This window comes from Panulirus ornatus, chromosome 67 (genome assembly GCF_036320965.1).
Source record: "Panulirus ornatus isolate Po-2019 chromosome 67, ASM3632096v1, whole genome shotgun sequence".
In the NCBI taxonomy this organism is placed as follows: Eukaryota; Metazoa; Arthropoda; class Malacostraca; order Decapoda; family Palinuridae; genus Panulirus; species Panulirus ornatus.
The window spans coordinates 21,864,242-21,883,651 of NC_092290.1; positions in this window are offsets into that span (position 1 = coordinate 21,864,242).

The window sequence follows — 19,410 nt, forward strand, 5'->3', positions numbered from 1 at the left end:
TTGCCCGGTTCTTGCTTCTCAAACTCTTAGATGGTTATCTGGAATTTGAATGTGAACTGGAAATGATTACATCGTCTGTAGAGACTTCAATACCAGTCTGTTCTCTTTCACACATTCTGATTCATCATGGTAATCAAGACAGTATTACTGATCAAGTAACGGTGAATTATCTTGAATCATGTGAGTCAGACATTGCTAGATCTTCGCTCAACTACGTTTCTAACGATGATACTATCACTATCCTGCAGCAGGACAAACCATCATCCCCGGGAATTACGGCCAGCCAGCCGGCCTGTGTGGGCCAGCCTTGGACCCAGCTGCCGGGCAGCAGGCCTGGCGCCAGCCTAGCTGCCAGGCTGAGTGATTAATGTAAGGTACAGTGCAGGTTCTTCATTGTACTTTTCGGATTGTTCCAGGTACGGTACCGGTTGTGTAGATACGGGTGGCCGTTGTTTTCGGTACGATGCCGGTTGTTTTAGATATGATTTCAGTTGTTTAGGTAAAATGCTGATTATTTTAGGTACTGGGCCATTTTTTAGGTGTGATGCCGAGTATTCAAGATATGGTGTGAACTGCTCTAGGTAAGGCGCCTACTGTTATAGGTATGCTGTCAGTTGTCTTAAGTATAATGACAGTTGTTCTGCGTACATACGGTGCTGGTTGCTCACAGTACGAAACCTGCATGTGACCATTTCCACACAACGACAGCCAAACAATATCACTACTATGAACGATTAATCAGGTGCCAGCCATTCCTAGAGTGATTGAAGCATAAACTATGATTGTCTGTTTACCTGAGTTATACACCTGATGCTGCCGCTGAGGTTGGGCTGGTCACTGTTACTGAGGTCGGGCTGTATGCTGTTGCTGCTGAGGTCGGGATGTTTACCGTTGCTGCTGAGATCGGGCTGCCCATTATTATTCTTGAGGTAAGGCAGGTTAGGTTCAGCTGCTCACTCGCTCCTGTGGTTGGGCTTCTGAAAGTGTCCGCATGACACATCTCCACACGGTGCACCTGCAGCGCAAGAGAACAAAACCTTTACAGTGTGTGAGGCAGAGAAGACCTCGTCCGGGTGGCAGGCAGGGTCAGTGTAGTGACTGTAAAGGGTCATGTATGGGAAAGGAAATGGCAGAAAGTGATCAACCCTGACGAGTGGCTGCCTGATGGCATATACATGTCTACCTTCTAGAAAGTTTGAATATAATACACATTCATTCATTCATTCATTCATTCATGCCTCCGTCATACAATGCAGCAAATTTTTTTGTGATCTGATAATTAGTGATGAAGATTAGTCAAGCGTTTCTGGTTGCTCTCACCATCACACAGTGACAATGTCTATACTTGATCATATTTTGATATACCAAGAGACTCTTGTTATTCGATAAATATAGTTAAGTAAGCACTTGTATTGAGAGAATTAACACAAAAACACTAAACACTTCCCCCGGACACACAGGATACACAACCATGCACGAAAAAGAACACACGAACACCAACAAAGCGCCACACAGAATTCCTCTGCGCAATCTCTTACAAACAAACGGTAATATAAGGCAAGTATCCTGTCTCCCTCCCCCTCCCCTACCAAACCCTCCCCTGCCCCCCGAGTCTCCTCTCCCTGCCCCTCTCTCTCCCTCGGAGTCCGGGCCACCATAACAATAACTGGTGCATAACTTGGACACAACCCCTCGCCCACCCTCCCTACTTCCCCTCAGCCCGCTCCTATTTTAGTTCTGGGCGCAGATATGTGTCTGTCTGTGTGGCTGAATTTGACAGTTTCCTTCAGATAGTGTCTTTTTGTGTGAGGGCGAGTTTTTACAGCTCTGCCGCTTTTTCTGCATGCTTGTCCGAATTCTTTTTCTCAAGTATCTGATACCAGACTGGGCAGCATCAGAGGAATTTGTACTCTATGTGTACCCTACTAATAGCCGTGTGCTCAGAGTCGCTGGCAATGTTTACAAATCCATAGGGTAATATCTGAATAATTTCATTTCATAGCATTGTTTTTACCCTTTTTCGTCTCGTGCTTTACGCTGGAAACCCTGCCAGTGCCTGTGACTTCCCCTTCCTTGCCAGCGTATCCACATGGGCTCCCTTCGCCATCACTCTAGAATTTATGCTATTGATAGAAAAAGGTTATTTCTTTCTGTGTGTCGTATTTAGTGCCTCTCTCTCTCTCTCTCTCTCTCTCTCTCTCTCTCTCTCTCTCTCTCTCTCTCTCTCTCTCTCTCTCTCTCTCTCTCTCTCTCTCTCTCTCTCTCTCTCTCTCTCTCTCTCTCCTAGTGGGCGTTGCCTCACTGTTTGTCCGTCCTTTCCTGGGCACGCGTCTCCCCCTCACCCTGCCCCAGCCACCTGTACCTCCTCCTCCTCCTCCTCCCTCCAGTGCCCTGCATCCTTTGTCATCTGTTTCCCCTCTTTGTTTTTCGTTCTCCCTCTCTGCACACAGACAGTTTCCTCTTGTTGTGTTGTTGTGCACGCCGACCCCTTTTTTCTCTGTTACGCATTCATATTGTTTTTAGCTGTGTGTCTATGACGTTTGTTCTTGCTCCCTTCATTCTCTCGCTTTCTCTCTCTTTCTATCTTATTTCTATTGCTCATATTGTCCTCTTTTAGTATATATATATATATATATATATATATATATATATATATATATATATATATATATATATATATATATATATATATTTAGTTATTTATTTAACTTTGTCGCTGTCTCCCGCGATGGCGAGGTAGCGCAAGGAAACACGAAATAATGGCCCAACCCACCCAAATACACATGTATATATACATGCACGTCCACACACGCACATATACATTTCAACTTTTACATATATATATATATATATATATATATATATATATATATATATATATATATATATATACATATTTTTTTTTTTTTTTTTTTTTTTTTTATACTTTGTCGCTGTCTCCCGCGTTTGCGAGGTAGCGCAAGGAAACAGACGAAAGAAATGGCCCAACCCCCCCCATACACATGTACATACACACGTCCACACACACAAATATACATACCTACACAGCTTTCCATGGTTTACCCCGGACGCTTCACATGCCTTGATTCAATCCACTGACAGCACGGCAACCCCTGTATACCACATCGCTCCAATTCACTCTATTCCTTGCCCTCCTTTCACCCTCCTGCATGTTCAGGCCCCGATCACACAAAATCTTTTTCACTCCATCTTTCCACCTCCAATTTGGTCTCCCTCTTCTCCTCGTTCCCTCCACCTCCGACACATATATCCTCTTGGTCAATCTTTCCTCACTCATTCTCTCCATGTGCCCAAACCATTTTAAAACACCCTCTTCTGCTCTCTCAACCACGCTCTTTTTATTTCCACACATCTCTCTTACCCTTACGTTACTTACTCGATCAAACCACCTCACACCACACATTATCCTCAAACATCTCATTTCCAGCACATCCATCCTCCTGCGCACAACTCTATCCATAGCCCACGCCTCGCAACCATACAACATTGTTGGAACTACTATTCCTTCAAACATACCCATTTTTGCTTTCCGGGATAATGTTCTCGACTTCCACACATTTTTCAAGGCTCCCAAAATTTTCGCCCCCTCCCCCACCCTATGATCCACTTCCGCTTCCATGGTTCCATCCGCTGACAGATCCACTCCCAGATATCTAAAACACTTCACTTCCTCCAGTTTTTCACCATACAAACTCACCTCCCAATTGACTTGACCCTCAACCCTACTGTACCTAATAACCTTGCTCTTATTCACATTTACTCTTAACTTTCTTCTTCCACACACTTTACCAAACTCAGTCACCAGCTTCTGCAGTTTCTCACATGAATCCGCCACCAGCGCTGTATCATCAGCGAACAACAACTGACTCACTTCCCAAGCTCTCTCATCCCCAACAGACTTCATACTTGCCCCTCTTTCCAAGACTCTTGCATTTACCTCCCTAACAACCCCATCCATAAACAAATTAAACAACCATGGAGACATCACACACCCCTGCCGCAAACCTACATTCACTGAGAACCAATCACTTTCCTCTCTTCCTACACGTACACATTCATTAAATTTTAGGGAGAATAAAAAGATGTTCTGGAAGGAGGTAAATAGGGTGCGTAAGACAAGGGAGCAAATGGGAACTTCAGTGAAGGGCGTAAATGGGGAGGTGATAACAAGTAGTGGTGATGTGAGAAGGAGATGGAATGAGTATTTTGAAGGTTTGTTGAATGTGTCTGATGACAGAGTGGCAGATATAGGGTGTTTGGGTCGAGGTGGTGTGCAAAGTGAGAGGGTTAGGGAAAATGATTTGGTAAACAGAGAAGAGGTAGTAAAAGCTTTGCGGAAGATGAAAGCCGGCAAGGCAGCAGGTTTGGATGGTATTGCTGTGGAATTTATTAAAAAAGGGGGTGACTGTATTGTTGACTGGTTGGTAAGGTTATTTAATGTATGTATGACTCATGGTGAGGTGCCTGAGGATTGGCGGAATGCGTGCATAGTGCCATTGTACAAAGGCAAAGGGGATAAGAGTGAGTGCTCAAATTACAGAGGTATAAGTTTGTTGAGTATTCCTGGTAAATTATATCGGAGGGTATTGATTGAGAGGGTGAAGGCATGTACAGAGCGTCAGATTGGGGAAGAGCAGTGTTGTTTCAGAAGTGGTAGAGGATGTGTGGATCAGGTGTTTGCTTTGAAGAATGTATGTGAGAAATACTTAGAAAAGCAAATGGATTTGTATGTAGCATTTATGGATCTGGAGAAGGCATATGATAGAGTTGATAGAGATGCTCTGTGGAAGGTATTAAGAATATATCGTGTGGGAGGCAAGTTGTTAGAAGCAGTGAAAAGTTTTTATCTAGGATGTAAGGCATGTATATATATATATATATATATATATATATATATATATATATATATATATATATATATATATATATATATATATATATATATATATATATATATATACATACATAGACATATACACATATACACATGTACATAATTCGTTCTTGCTGCTTTATTCATTTCCGTCGCCACCTCGCCACACATAAAATGACAACACCACCCCCCACCCCCTCCGCACGCGCACGAGGTAGCGCTAGGAAAAGACAACAAAGGCCACATTCGTTCACACTCAGTCTCTAACTGACATGTATAATGCACCGAAACCACAGTTCCCTTTCCACATCCAGGCCCCACAAAACTTTCCATGGTTTACCCTAGACGCTTCACATGCCCTGGTTCAGTCCATTGTGTACAGCACGTCAACCGCGGTATAACACATCGTTCCAATTCACTCTATTCCTTGCACGCCTTTCACCCTCCTGCATGTTCAGGCCCCGATCGCTCAAAATCTTTTTCACTCGATCCTTCCACCTCCAGTTTGGTCCCCCACTTCTCCTCGTTGTCTCCACCTCTGACGCATATATCCTCTTTGTCAATCTTTCCCCACTCATTCTCTCCATGTGACCAAACCATTTCAAAACGCCCTCTTCTGCTCTCTCAACCACATTCTTTTTATTACCACACGTCTCTCTTACCCTATTATTACTTACTCGATCAAACCACCTCACACCACATATTGTCCTCAAACATCTCATTTCCGGCACATCCACCCTCCTGCGCACAACTCTATCCATAGCCCACGCCTCGCAACCATACAACATTGTTGGGGTAAACCATTGAAAGTTTTGTTGGGCCTGGATGTGGAAAGGGAGCTGTGGTTTCGGTGCATTATACATGACAGCTAGAGACAGTGTGAATGTGGCCTATGTTGTCTTTTCCTAGCGCTACCTGGCGCGCGCGCGTTCGAGGGGAGGGGGGTTGTCATTTCATATGTGGCGGGGTGGCGACGGGAATGAATAAGAGCAGACAGTATGAATTATGTACATGTGTATATATGTATATGTGTGTGTGTATGTATATATATATGTGTATACGTTGAGATGTATAGGTATGTATATGTTCGTTAGTGGACGTGTATGTATATACATGTGATGTGGGTGGGTTGGGCCATTCTTTCGTCTGTTTCCTTGCGCTACCTCTCTAACGAGGGAGACAGCGACAAAGTATAATAGATATGAATAAATATATATATATATATATATATATATATATATATATATATATATATATATATATATATATATATATATATATATATATATATATATATATATATATATATATATATATATATATATATATATATATATATATATATATATATATATATATATATATATATATATATATATATCACCACCACCATCATCACTATCACCGCCACCACCATCATCACTACCACCACCACCATCATCACTATCACCACCACCACCATCATCACTACCACCACCACCATCCACATTCCGGCGGCTGTTGACCCTCCCCCTCACTCCCCAAGGCCCAGTTGACCCCTAACCCCTATTACTTCCCCTAAGGTTATGCCAGAGGTCGCCACGCTGCTCATCTCTTTACCTCCCCGTGTCCCCCTCAACGGACAAGTCCTCCGTACGACGCTCGAGTTCATATAAACAAATGTGGACCTCTATATAGTAAGCTCGAGTTTTTTTGCCGGTTCATATAAAAACAAAACTGATGTGTAGTCAAGCAATGACGTGTCTGGCTGAGGCTGATTCCAATACTGATGGATCATGTACTCTATCTCATGTACTCTATCTCATGTACTATATCTCATGTAATGTATATTATGTACTATATCTCATGTACTATATCTCATGTAATGTATATTATGTACTATATCTCATGTACTCTATCTCATGTACTCTATCTCATGTAATGTATATTATGTACTATATCTCATGTACTCTATCTCATGTAATGTATATTATGTACTATATGTCATGTACTATATCACATGTAATGTATATTATGTACTATATGTCATGTACTATATCACATGTAATGTATATTATGTACTATATCTCATGTACTATATCACATGTAATGTATATTATATATTGTACTATATCTCATGTACTATATCTCATGTAATGTATATTATGTACTATATCTCATGTACTATATCTCATGTAATGTACATTATGTACTATATCTCATGTACTCTATCTCATGCGCTATATCTCATATACCATATCTCATGTGCTATATCTCATATACCATATCTCATGTACTATATCTCATGTGCTATATCTCATGTAATGTATGTTATGTACTAATTCTCATGTACTATATCTCATGTACTGTATCTCATATAATGTATATTATGTACAGTATCTCATGTACTCTATCTCATGTAATGTATATTATGTACTCTATCTCATGTAAAGTATATAATTTACTATATCTCATGTACTCTGAAAGTTAATGTGTCTTCATGGTCTTGTAGATTTGAGAACTGTAGTGTACACAGAGTAGTTGTACATATTAATAGATACATAAACGTTCTAGATGACAGGTTTCTTGTGCCTGATGAAAGATCGTGTGAACCTGTAGCACCTGACCGGTAAAGACTCACTCCTTTATCTCAGACAACCACTGGGTTCCTGCCAGCAATGTATTGGTTGATAGGTTGATAGTAGTGTGGAGGTTGGTTGGTGACAGTGTAGTAGTTGCTGGTGACAGTGTAGTGGTGACTGGTGACAGTGTAGTAGTTGCTGGTGACAGTGTAGTGGTGACTGGTGACAGTGTAGTGGTGACTGGTGACAGTGTAGTAGTTGCTGGTGACAGTGTAGTGGTGACTGGTGACAGTGTAGTGGTTACTGGTGACAGTGTAGTGGTTACTGGTGACAGTGTATTGACTGAAACTTACTAATACCCTGATATATACCCTGATATGCATGGCAATGATAACGAACAGTATAGCAGTGTAGTCGATATGAGAGGAGACGCAGCAATTAGGCAAATAATCCATGTGAGTGGTTTTCAGTGTAGGAGGTAATAAGGGGACAGTATCGCCGGAGGTCAGGTAATACGTGACCACTGCAAGAATTAGTCCACGACCAGAGGTAATATAAGGCCAATGTACAACAGTGTAGCAGATAATTAGTGTTTGAACTACCTGGTATGAGGTCAGTGTAGCAGGTGGACAGTAACTCGCAGTATATCATTAAGAATGATAATGTTGAAGCAGTGTAGCTGGTAAGCAGATAACACAATCAGTGTTTCTGAGAGAAACAGCTCGTGCCGAGAGCGGCAGCTTCTGCCCCGACAATGTACCTGTGTAGTGGATATGTTGTGTTATGATGGAGAGAGTTAAGCTCAGAGGAGGAGGAGGAGGAGGAAGAAGAAGAGGATGAGGAAGAAGAGGAGGAGCTCCCGGAAGACTCCGTAATGGCCGCCACGCGTACCCAGGGATCATGGTCGGCATATTATTGCTCGCTGGCCGCTCCTTTTGGTAACTCCCGCCAGCTCCATATATATATATATATATATATATATGTGTGTGTGTGTGTGTGTGTGTGTGTGTGTGTATACAGATAGACAGATAGATAGATAATCGAGTCGTAAATTTCTTTTGCAGATATGAAATGAAAACGAAAGCAATGGCAATAATAGCAAAACAATGAAAATGATAATGGCAATAATGATAATGATAGCGATAATAATGATAAAGTCAATGATGATAATAATAAAGATGTGACAGTGATGTGCCGTGTCTGTGGTGCCCGCGATCTTGTGGGGGTGTGGCTGGCCGGCCTGGCCTTGCGTCACCAGCTCGGGTTATATTATGGGCGGCAGCATCTGGCGCTACCCTGCGGCCACCACACACCATGATTGACAACCGTGATAATAACACCATCAACAGGGGAGGGAGACCACTCGGACAGCACCATGTGGGCTGAGTGGCAAGAGGCGCTGGGGAGATGATGAACCACCGATAGTAAAACGGAAGGAGTTAACCAGAGAAATGGGGGAGAGAGTGAAGGTCTGGCCATGGGTGAGGCGAAGCAAAGTATATGAGGAGTTCTGGAGATACTACATGACAACAAGAAAATGGTAAAATGTTAAACAAATTATTGTTGGCACAGAAATGAGACAAAATAATGATATGGTAATCTTAACATATGAATGAGACGACATATAGTAGTGATAAAAATCTTATCAACTTTACGCAGAACGTCTGAATATAAAAAAAACATTCCCGTAGGAATGTAGATGTTCCTAGAGGACGACAAAGACTGGGGTCACTCACCTAAGCACAGATTCGGAAAGGTTTTGGATACAATTTGCTGGAGCATCGAAGACTCCTGCCTTAGAACAGTGTCTTCCTTGTACTTAACGCACTCATATTACGATGTCTAACAAAGTTATTTACTGTATCTTTTACATGACTGAGACTTCGTACAAGCCTTCATCTCTAGATGCCATCGCCTGAAATGCTACACGAGAGTGTTATGGGCAATATTGACTGATCATGGGAAGGTCAAGTGATTTTCAGTGAAAAAGAAGCTTTAATTACAGATAGATAAAGTTACAAGCAATTACTCTCTTACACATACCACCTACACTCCATTGTAAAATTTAGATGGTTGTACAATAGAATGTGACACTAAGATATGGGGCCCATGAGTGGTTAAGAATCTTCCTTTATCATATTAATAAACAAGATTGAGTCAAACAGACGTACACTCCATCAACACCAATGATTGTCTGCACACACAACAGGCGAAAGATTGGAAGCAGTATCAATGGTGCCTCTCAGGAGAAAAGCGATCATGCAGTGCTTGAATCTGAGTAGATAGTTAGTGAGGAAATAGAGGATTAGTGAGATATGATCCTGAATACCAAAAGAAGCAAGAACGGAAAACTTTACGGAGCTAAACAAAATGTTTTAGAAATCGAGTGTGGAGCGTAACCTCAAACTTAGAATATTGATCAGTGATGAGACGTGTTCTGCCAAGTATATAATGAAGGACGAAATACATGTTTGCTAATGGTGTGAAACGAAGATTGAAAAGTGCTGAAGAAAGTGACGTAGTTTAGAGAATGATATTATAAGGCTAAGGAAAATAGAGAGGCTTTGACGATGCTTGGTAGCGTTTGGTAAATAATAGATATAGAGTAACGAGTACAGCTGAATTAGGAAGGAAAAAGAACAGAAAAATTAAAGAAAAGAATTTGTTTTGAGGCAAATAATGATCATGATCTATTCCATCCTTCAGCCAGAAACAAAATGTTGCCAAGAGATAATCTGGGGGACTGAGAGGAAAGAGTTATGAAACAGAAAACTTATGTGAAAAAGTGAACGTTAAGTTAATTGGCACACCGCTAGACACAGATGAGAGTGTGCAGCTACAGTTCTGTTATTCCTCGTGTTGAGAAGATTCCATAAATGGCAACAAAAACTGCACTTGAAACGTGAGAGGCAAACCTCAAGGAGAAGCCAGCATCAAGCAGTCGAGGGAAGTTTGTGAGGAAATAATACCAAAACAAAATGATAACTGACACTGGAACAACTACGTGTTGAAATACTGAATTCAAAGAACAAAGAAAATAACATTTTTATGATAGAGAAGAAAGATAAGATGAGGTTCTAGCCAATTAAAAGTCTCTCTGTCTGCACAGGTAGGAAGCTGAACACACACACACACACACACACACACACACACACACACACACACACACACACACACACACACACAGACTAAACTAAAAAAACAAACCTGTTGACTAAACTTACACTCACATTCATTCATACATACCATTTCCTTCTTCAGGTTGTCAAGTACTTGAGCCTCCCCTGCAACAGCAGTGAGAGAAAATGGTTTGTCGTTAAAGGCTGTCTTTACAAACTCAGGTATGTAACCCACCTGTGCAGATTACCGACAGCTCGACCTCTCCTCAAATCCTGAATAAAACCCTCAGGTTTTCCTATATGCTTCGTGCAGCTCTTGAGATCTTCAGCCTCATCAACACAATTGTGAGGTAACCATCGTAGGCTACAGAAGTGATTATGGTCAATATATTGTGTTGTGATGTGCGGTACATTGTCCAGCTGTTTATTTCTTACCATGGTTTCCTCCCCTGAATATTAGACTGCTGTATGGCATTCTTTGAAAGTTACAGCTATTTCCATTTTGCCTTAATGTTCCTTAGAGTATCGCCTCTCGCTTAAGTGTTCCAAGGTCACTGAATCATTTTTGGCATTGCTCCCTGGAGCTCTGTGATGTTTGCAACGTCCAGTCACTGTAGTACATTTATAGATCATTGCTGTATCTACCACTCTGAGTCCTGAGCCACACAGGAATTTTCCGTCCTGGCAGAGTGTCACATGATCTTGTTAACATCTATGTGTTTTCTTGATATGTTCAAAATGTTACACTCGACTACGAGAAAGGAATTCATCAAAGCAGCAGCGGTCTAAATGATGTCGTACATCGCATTGATTTCATTTTTCTTCTGAACTGAACGAGCATCAGATAAGCTTGGGTTAAACACGGTAGTGGCCTTTCCCGGGATTTTTAATATTTGCTGTTTTCGTAATGAATATCAAGCTGCTTACGCTTAGGCTTTCGTGAAAATTCTATTTAGTCATCAACTATATCCATCCTGCTTTTAAAAAACCGAGAGTTATGAGGAGTTGGTGACTTGTTCAACTTGTAATCTGCTGAAGACAATCACAACAGCCTGGTCTGGACCCCAGCTATCTTGTTCTTATACCGACTCTAGTCACACAGTGGACAGTTTAAGAACTTTGTACAAATGATGCATGAAAACATGAACCACGGCTGAGTTACAACCACAGAGAAAACGGTGTTAGGTGATCAATAATCAGATGAATCTCAGGTAAAAGTGATGCAGGAGAAGGAGACTAAAGTTAAATCTCACAACAACAGAATTCCTTAAGTGAACAACAGAAGAACTACTGACAACTCTTTTACCAAGAGTAGTACCACATTCGATTGTTCCTCCGTCAAACTAGCATCATGTTATCCTGACGATGAGCAAACAGAAGACCTAAACAAACACGTAAACGAAAGGGAAAAAGTCAACCAAAAGAAGATTCACAATTAACGGTTCACTCAGTCAAGAAACTAATGTGAAGATCCCACTCATACATGATCCACAAACTACATGTTAATATGATTAGTACACAAGGAATGAAAAGAAATATATATGTATATATATATATATATATATATATATATATATATATATATATATATATATATATATATATATATATATATATATATATGATCACATCAAAAGAGCTGCAGCAAAGCGAGATGTAAGGTAAAGCGTCCTGCCCAGCAGAAGTCACAAGGGAAGACCTGACTGGGCAGCAGGAGCGATGCGGCAGATAATGTGATCGATAACAGTAATCTGTCCGAGGCGGCAGAGTTGGACACAAATGCCATTAGCGGCCATATGGCAGGCCTTTGAAGGTCCCGGCCTGCAATACAGGGAAAAAATAAAGAGATTATCGCCCTGATGATGGCCGGCATATGGGAAAACTCCGGCCACACACCGCCTCCAACACAACCTCTGGCTCAACACTACACCAGAGGCCGGGACGTGTAGTCTTGAACCAGATAGCACGGGTCAGGCCAGTCTGGTCTGTAGCCGGATATCATAACACAGGGATGGACTGGACTACACAGCCTCAGGCTGGACAACACAAGACACTGGGGCAAGAATATTAGCTAAAGTAAAAAGCGTAGGTGAACACCATAGCTGCTCATAACAAGGCTGGGCAATATGATAAAACACTGTGATAAAAAACGCAGTTTGAAATATGTTCAAATACCTTGAGTCAATATTGGTAGAAAACAAAGTAAAGCGAAGTTTGGGACATCGCACAGCTTTAGACAATATTCAACCTAGACTCATACATCACAACGTTACGTTGGAAAGCATAACCCAGGAACTACACAACAGAGCGCACCACAATGTTCTATATTATACTTCTTGGCTAAATAACATTATGGAGCATGTGGCTTGACATCATTACAAAGGTCTGGAAAATTAGTATTATAACTCAACATATGACGCAACACAAAACGAAGTTTGACATCGTTATGAAATAATAAATTTTCACATAAGAATACTATGCTGCACAGTACTATACGGAGCTAAGCAACACAACTGGCAGATTTAACTTCACTGACTGGAAACACAACACAACGTTATGCTGTGAGCAAAACACAGCATTGGGTTGCACAACACAACACTGAGATGGAAATCACAACACACTAAACTACCTGTAGCCAGAAAGCATGACACAAATCTATAATTTCACGCCACAAACAGGTATGTATAACACAGTATAGAACTATAGAACCAGAACGCTCAACATTGTGGATTACAAAGAACAAAAAACTAGATAACCTACACATTCGTCACTATCTTACCTGCACCTTCTCCAGCCTCTCACCAAGCTGAAACCAAATGACAAACTTATGCAACCTTTAATCCACCCGTCATCCACCATTCATCCACCCATCATCCACTCACTTACTCATCTTCCGTCCATCCGTCTACTTAGTATCAGCCTATCCACCTAATTGTTCCCCATCCATAATCATGCAGTCCTGTTTCCCTTTTTCAGCCACCCGCTTACCCTTCCATGTAACCACCAATCAATCCTCTCTCTCACCTCACCCATCTGCTCATCATCTCTCCACCCATCTGCTCATCAACTCTCCATCCATCTCTCACCCATCTGCTCACCATCTCTCCACCCATCTCTCACCCATCTGCTCACCATCTCTCCACCCATCTCGCACCCATCTGCTCACCATCTCTCCACCCATCTCTCACCCATCTGCTCATCATCTGTCCACCCATCATCATTTCCTCCAATCACCCACTTACTCATCCTCCGTCCGCCCGCCTATATCTCCTTTGCACACCACCTGGTCATCCTCCGTTCATCCACCTAATCATCCTCCGTTCATCCATAGAGTTATCCTCCCTCCATCCACCTACTCATCATCCATCCACTGACCTACTTGTCTTCTGTCCATCCCTGACTGCAAGTGTCACCAAAGTTACTTTGTGTTCCCAGCAGATGGGTAAATGAATAAACAAACAAATGAAGAAATGGATGAGGAAGCAAATAAATGAGTAAATAGATCAATAGGTAATGAAAATCCAGAAGTGATGCAACAGTCTGATCATTATCAAAATGGAAGACAACGACCAAGAAGGAGGACTGAGAGCATCTATAATATAAACACTTGGAATAATTGACTTTTACCAGTCTGTTTAACTTACATCTGGTCTCATGTATAAAGAAAATACCAGATAAACAAGTCATTTAAAATTAAAATTAGTATGCTCTTGAAAGCCAAACAAAGCGTATTAGTTTAGGAATGTTGGGCAGGTGGAACATGTTTTATTGGTGAGCACTCTGTTGCCTTTAATGTGAGAGGCGGCATTAGCTGCAACAGATACACAGGACGTGAATTATTTTGCTGCCACAAATTGAACTTTGGAAATCTGTTCCTACTCAGATATTACAATTTAAATAGTTTGTTATACTTGTCTTTGCAACACAATGCATAAAACAATGACCATAATAACGAGTACAATTACTCTCCCAGGATAAAAGTCAGTCCAACACACGAATAGGCAGCCAGCAGGTGGAAGACGATATAACCCACGAGAAATAGAATTATGGATAGTTCCTGAACACTGAGAGAGAGAGAGAGAGAGAGAGAGAGAGAGAGAGAGAGAGAGAGAGAGAGAGAGAGAGAGAGAGAGAGAGAGAGAGAGAGAGAGAGAGAGAGAGAGAGAGCAATCACCCTCGTTTAACTTTCACTGGTCCATAGCCTCAGGTGCAATGCTTCCTTTAACACTTGTTTTCCTGTCTTCAAACGTAATTTCATATGAAATATTACAGACTATTAAGCAATCGTTAAGTCTGTGAGAAAGTAGGTTTGAAGTACATGCTATCTGGTTCTTTTACTTTTCTAGTGTAGGAATGAATAGACAATGCATTCCTTGGTGTAGAGCAATGTAGACACTGAAACGGAAAACTCCCTCCTTTTCGTTCTTGGTTGATTGGATAAACCAGAAAAGATCTTCATCCTTGGCCGCTTTGCCTCCATTTGATATGAAAAGGTGACGTGGTTCCAAGGGCCGATTTCAAACATTTTTGTCTGTTCCCTGAAGTCTGTTTCACCATCTTCATTATTGGGTCCTGTCTAAATACGCATCATCCAAGGTGGAAGCACATAAGTGGTTCTGAATCAGTCCATCGTCCTGGTACGCGATCCTACACCGTCAGGCCGGCTGCCACTCCATCAGGTTTGTGGAGATAGGATTCTCTCCACAAGAAAATAGCAGAAGCAAGACCTCCTGAAGCGATAACACTAGTCTAGCTGTTTCTGGAGTACCGACCACCAAAACTCCTATGACTCAAAGCACGTTGGCTATGCTGGTTAACTGCATCTCTGAAACTGATACACTGGTATTCAGAGTAGACACTGGTACCATGCAAAGGGCTATACCTACATTAAAGGCATGTGGGCGACGATGTCTGCCAAGAAAGAGTGCCTGGGATGACAAGTGGGAAGTCCCTACAACCTCGTCCAGTGTGGCCGAGACTTGGTCCACCACACTCGAGGCTTGGACCAACATGGCTGAGGTCATCACGTCCACGATTGATTCATCTTTGCAGCCTTACTTAACGTCCACAGAGATGTGGGTCTGTATGAGTTATTTAAAAGATCATCCTAAGCTGTGGCTGCAGAGATGAGACCATCATGGTATTCACATGAGGAGACCCGGAGATCATATAATTCATTCGACTATACAACGCATGAACCCCGTGTACAAGGCTTCTGCAGCTTCAAGGCTGCTCTACATCCAGTAGTAGGGAAATAATGGAAAGAAAGGTCGTCATGTGGTAGGGATGCGAGTCATGGGCTGTAGATGAGGATGTGCGGAGAAGGGTGGATGTGTTGGAGATGAAATATATGAAGACAATACGTGGTGTGACATGGTGTGATCGAGTGAGACAAGCCTTACATCATAAACCAGGGCATGCGAAGTATTCATGTCAAGTTGTTTACTAGAAACGTTCAACATAAAGAAATTGTTTGGTTAATCATGATGAAAATTAAGACCATTGAATTGACTGTAGCAATGCCATTTCACTTATAACCTGTAGCTCCTTGTCCAAGAGAAATATCACTGAATCTTCTCTTATCAAACACACAAAGAACTATTACATGAAGGACAACATAAACTGGATACTTTCATAGGAGGCAAAAATCTGTAAACAGTTTCCTACCTTGGGTTGTCACCATGGTTGTTCAGTTTGCATGAGTGGTAAGGGAGGCAAATGCGAGAGTCTTGGAGAGAGGCGCGAGTATACAGTACGTTGAGGATGAAAGGGTCTGAGAAGTGAGTCAGATGTTGTTTGTTGATGACACAGCAGTGGTGGTGGAGTCGAGTGAGAAGCTGCAGAAACTGGGGAATGAGTCTGGAGGGCGTGTGAAAGATGGTGTTGGCCCAATTGTTGTGATCACAGGTCACTCATCGTGTTCACACTGCCTGGATCAGGTGTAATAGAACCACACGAGTCATTATTCTTTGCTACAGCTTAGAGTAAGGTGGCCAAGCTAATGTTCCCGTGGATCAGGTGAAGTATGGACGTGTACTTCATTGGGTTAAAGCTTAAAAAAACCAAACACACACACACACACACACACACACACACACACACACACATACACACACACACACACACACACACACACACACACACACACACACACACACACACACACACACACAGTACGACTCTTGAAAATACAATAAATTCTGTTGAAGCAGAAGTAAATAAATGTCAACATGCCAGTTTGGAATCAAACACAAAACCTTTAGATTGAAAATAAGATATCCTTACACTGTAGAATACGAATAATGCATCTCAGTGATATTTCTAAGAGAAGAACAATGTGATGTTATTAAATCAAAAAAGGTTTTATTTTCATTTAAAAACTAATCTATATATATAGAAAATAAGAATATAGCTAATAACAGGAATATAATAAGATCGTTCTATTAACAGAGTTCTGCATCTGGTTGCGAAAATTCAATTACAATATATGTGGTTATGTAATGTGTAAAGTTATAAACTAAAAGTTTGATTGCTCCAAACTTCATAATAAACAACACACGGGTAAATCAATTCCAAAATGTCTCACAGACGTGCTCTTCCCCAGCCCAAGTCCTAGTTCACCTTCAGACAAAAAAAGAAAAAGAAACACCAGTGTCCAGCAAAAGATAAAGTTTAAGAGATTATTTGATGCAATACCAGGTAAAGTAAGAGAAACACTAGGAAGGATTACAGAAATATTCAAAAGAAAACTGGTTACGTGGTTGAGATCAATGGAAATAAGCAGTCCGATTCAGAATCAAGACGAGCGGCCAGTGCTACCAGCTTTCCCTGTCATTCCAACAAAATCTCGCCACATGTATTTACTCGTAAGCAGATACTTAAGTCTTATGTGTCAGCATCAACATGGCTGATTATAGTGTGAAAGTTATGTGAGCATGATAAGCTTTGTCTGAAGTTTGTAATGACTGATCTTTCTCAAGTCTTCCACCGCGGCGCCGCTGATGATGCAGCACTGGTGGCTGATTTGAGTGAGAAACTGCAGAAGTTGTGCCTGTGTTTGGAAAAGTGTGTGAAAGGAGAAAGTTGAGAGTAAGTGTGTATAAGGTGCACATGGAATAGAGTGAACTGGAAGGATGTGGTATACTGGGGTTGACGTGCTGTCAATGGACTGAAGCAAGGTATGTGGAACGACCTGGGTAAGCCATGGAAAGGTATGTGGGGCCTAGATGTGGATAGGGAGCTGTGGTTTCGGTGCATTACACATGACAGTTAGAGACTGGATGTCAGCGGATGTGGCATTTCTTCGTCTTTTTATTGGCGTTACCTCGCTGACGCAGGGGGTGGCGATACTGTTTCCTGTGGGGCGGGGTGGCGCCGAAATGGATGAAGGCGGGCAAGTATGAATATGTTCATGTGTATATTCGTGTATGTATGTGTATCCATATGTATATGAATATGTATGTATATGTACGAGTATGCGTATGTATTCATATATGTGTGTATATAAGTGGATGGGTCCTCCTTCGCCTCTTTCATGGCGCTACCTCACTAACGTAACGCGGGAAATGGTAATCAAATATTGTTAATAAATGAACAAATGATTTTATATATACATACATGATATATATATATATATATATATATATATATATATATATATATATATATATATATATATATATATATATATATATATATATATATATATACATATATATAGTTTAATCTTTGTTGGCGTTGTATACGTTTGATATGAGGGTGGCCTCCATAAGTGCCAGGAGGAGGATCACGCTGAATAAGTCAGTTTACCCACGTCCCTCCCTCACTCAGCTCGTGTCACCGCCTGACGCGCACGCTAGATGTATGCTTTATTCATCTGCCGAAGGAAGCAACTTTTCCCCTGCCGGGAAGGCTGTGGCTGGCCTGCCTCGCGTGATGTCTGTAGTGTTGTCTTACGATGAAGAATGCTAGGCATCTAGGTAGTTTCTGGCATGTTATATATATTCTTTTTCCCTCTTAAGTAAGTGATAAAGTGAAACAAAACTTCGAAGTAAAGAATGTTCTTGTCTCATTATAGAGTTCTGGAAATTGATCAAGAAGGACGTAGTTCTTGTGGTGTGAGGTGGTTTGATCGAGTAAGTAATAATAAAGTAAGAGAAATGAGTGGTAATAAAAAGAGTGTGGTTGAGAGAGCAGAAGAGGGTGTTCTGAAATGGTTTGGTCACATGGAGAGAATGAGTGAGGAAAGATTGACAAGGAGGATATATGTGTCAGAGGTGGAGGGAACGAGGAGAAGTGGGAGACCAAATACTGGAGGTGGAAAGATGGAGTGAAAAAGATTTTGAGTGATCGGGGCCTGAACTTGCAGGAGGGTGAAAGGAGTGCAAGGAATAGAGTGAATTGGAACGATGTGGTATACCGTGGTCGACGTGCTGTCAATGGATTGAACCAGGGCATGTGAAGCGTCTGGGGTAAACCATGGAAAGTTCTGTGGGGCCTGGATGTGGAAAGGGAGCTGTGGTTTCGGTGCATTATTACATGACAGCTAAAGACTGAGTGTGAACGAATGGGGCCTTTGTTGTCTTTTCCTAGCGCTACCTCGCACACATGAGGGGGGAGGGGGTTGTTATTCCATGTGTGGCGAGGTGGCAATGGAAATGAATAAAGGCAGACAGTATGAATTATGTACATGTGTATATATGTATATGTCTGTGTGTGTATATATATATGTATACATTGAGATGTATAGGTATTATATTTGCGTGTGTGGACGTGTATGTATATACATGTGTATGTGGGTGGTTGGGTCATTCTTTCGTCTGTTTCCTTGCGCTAC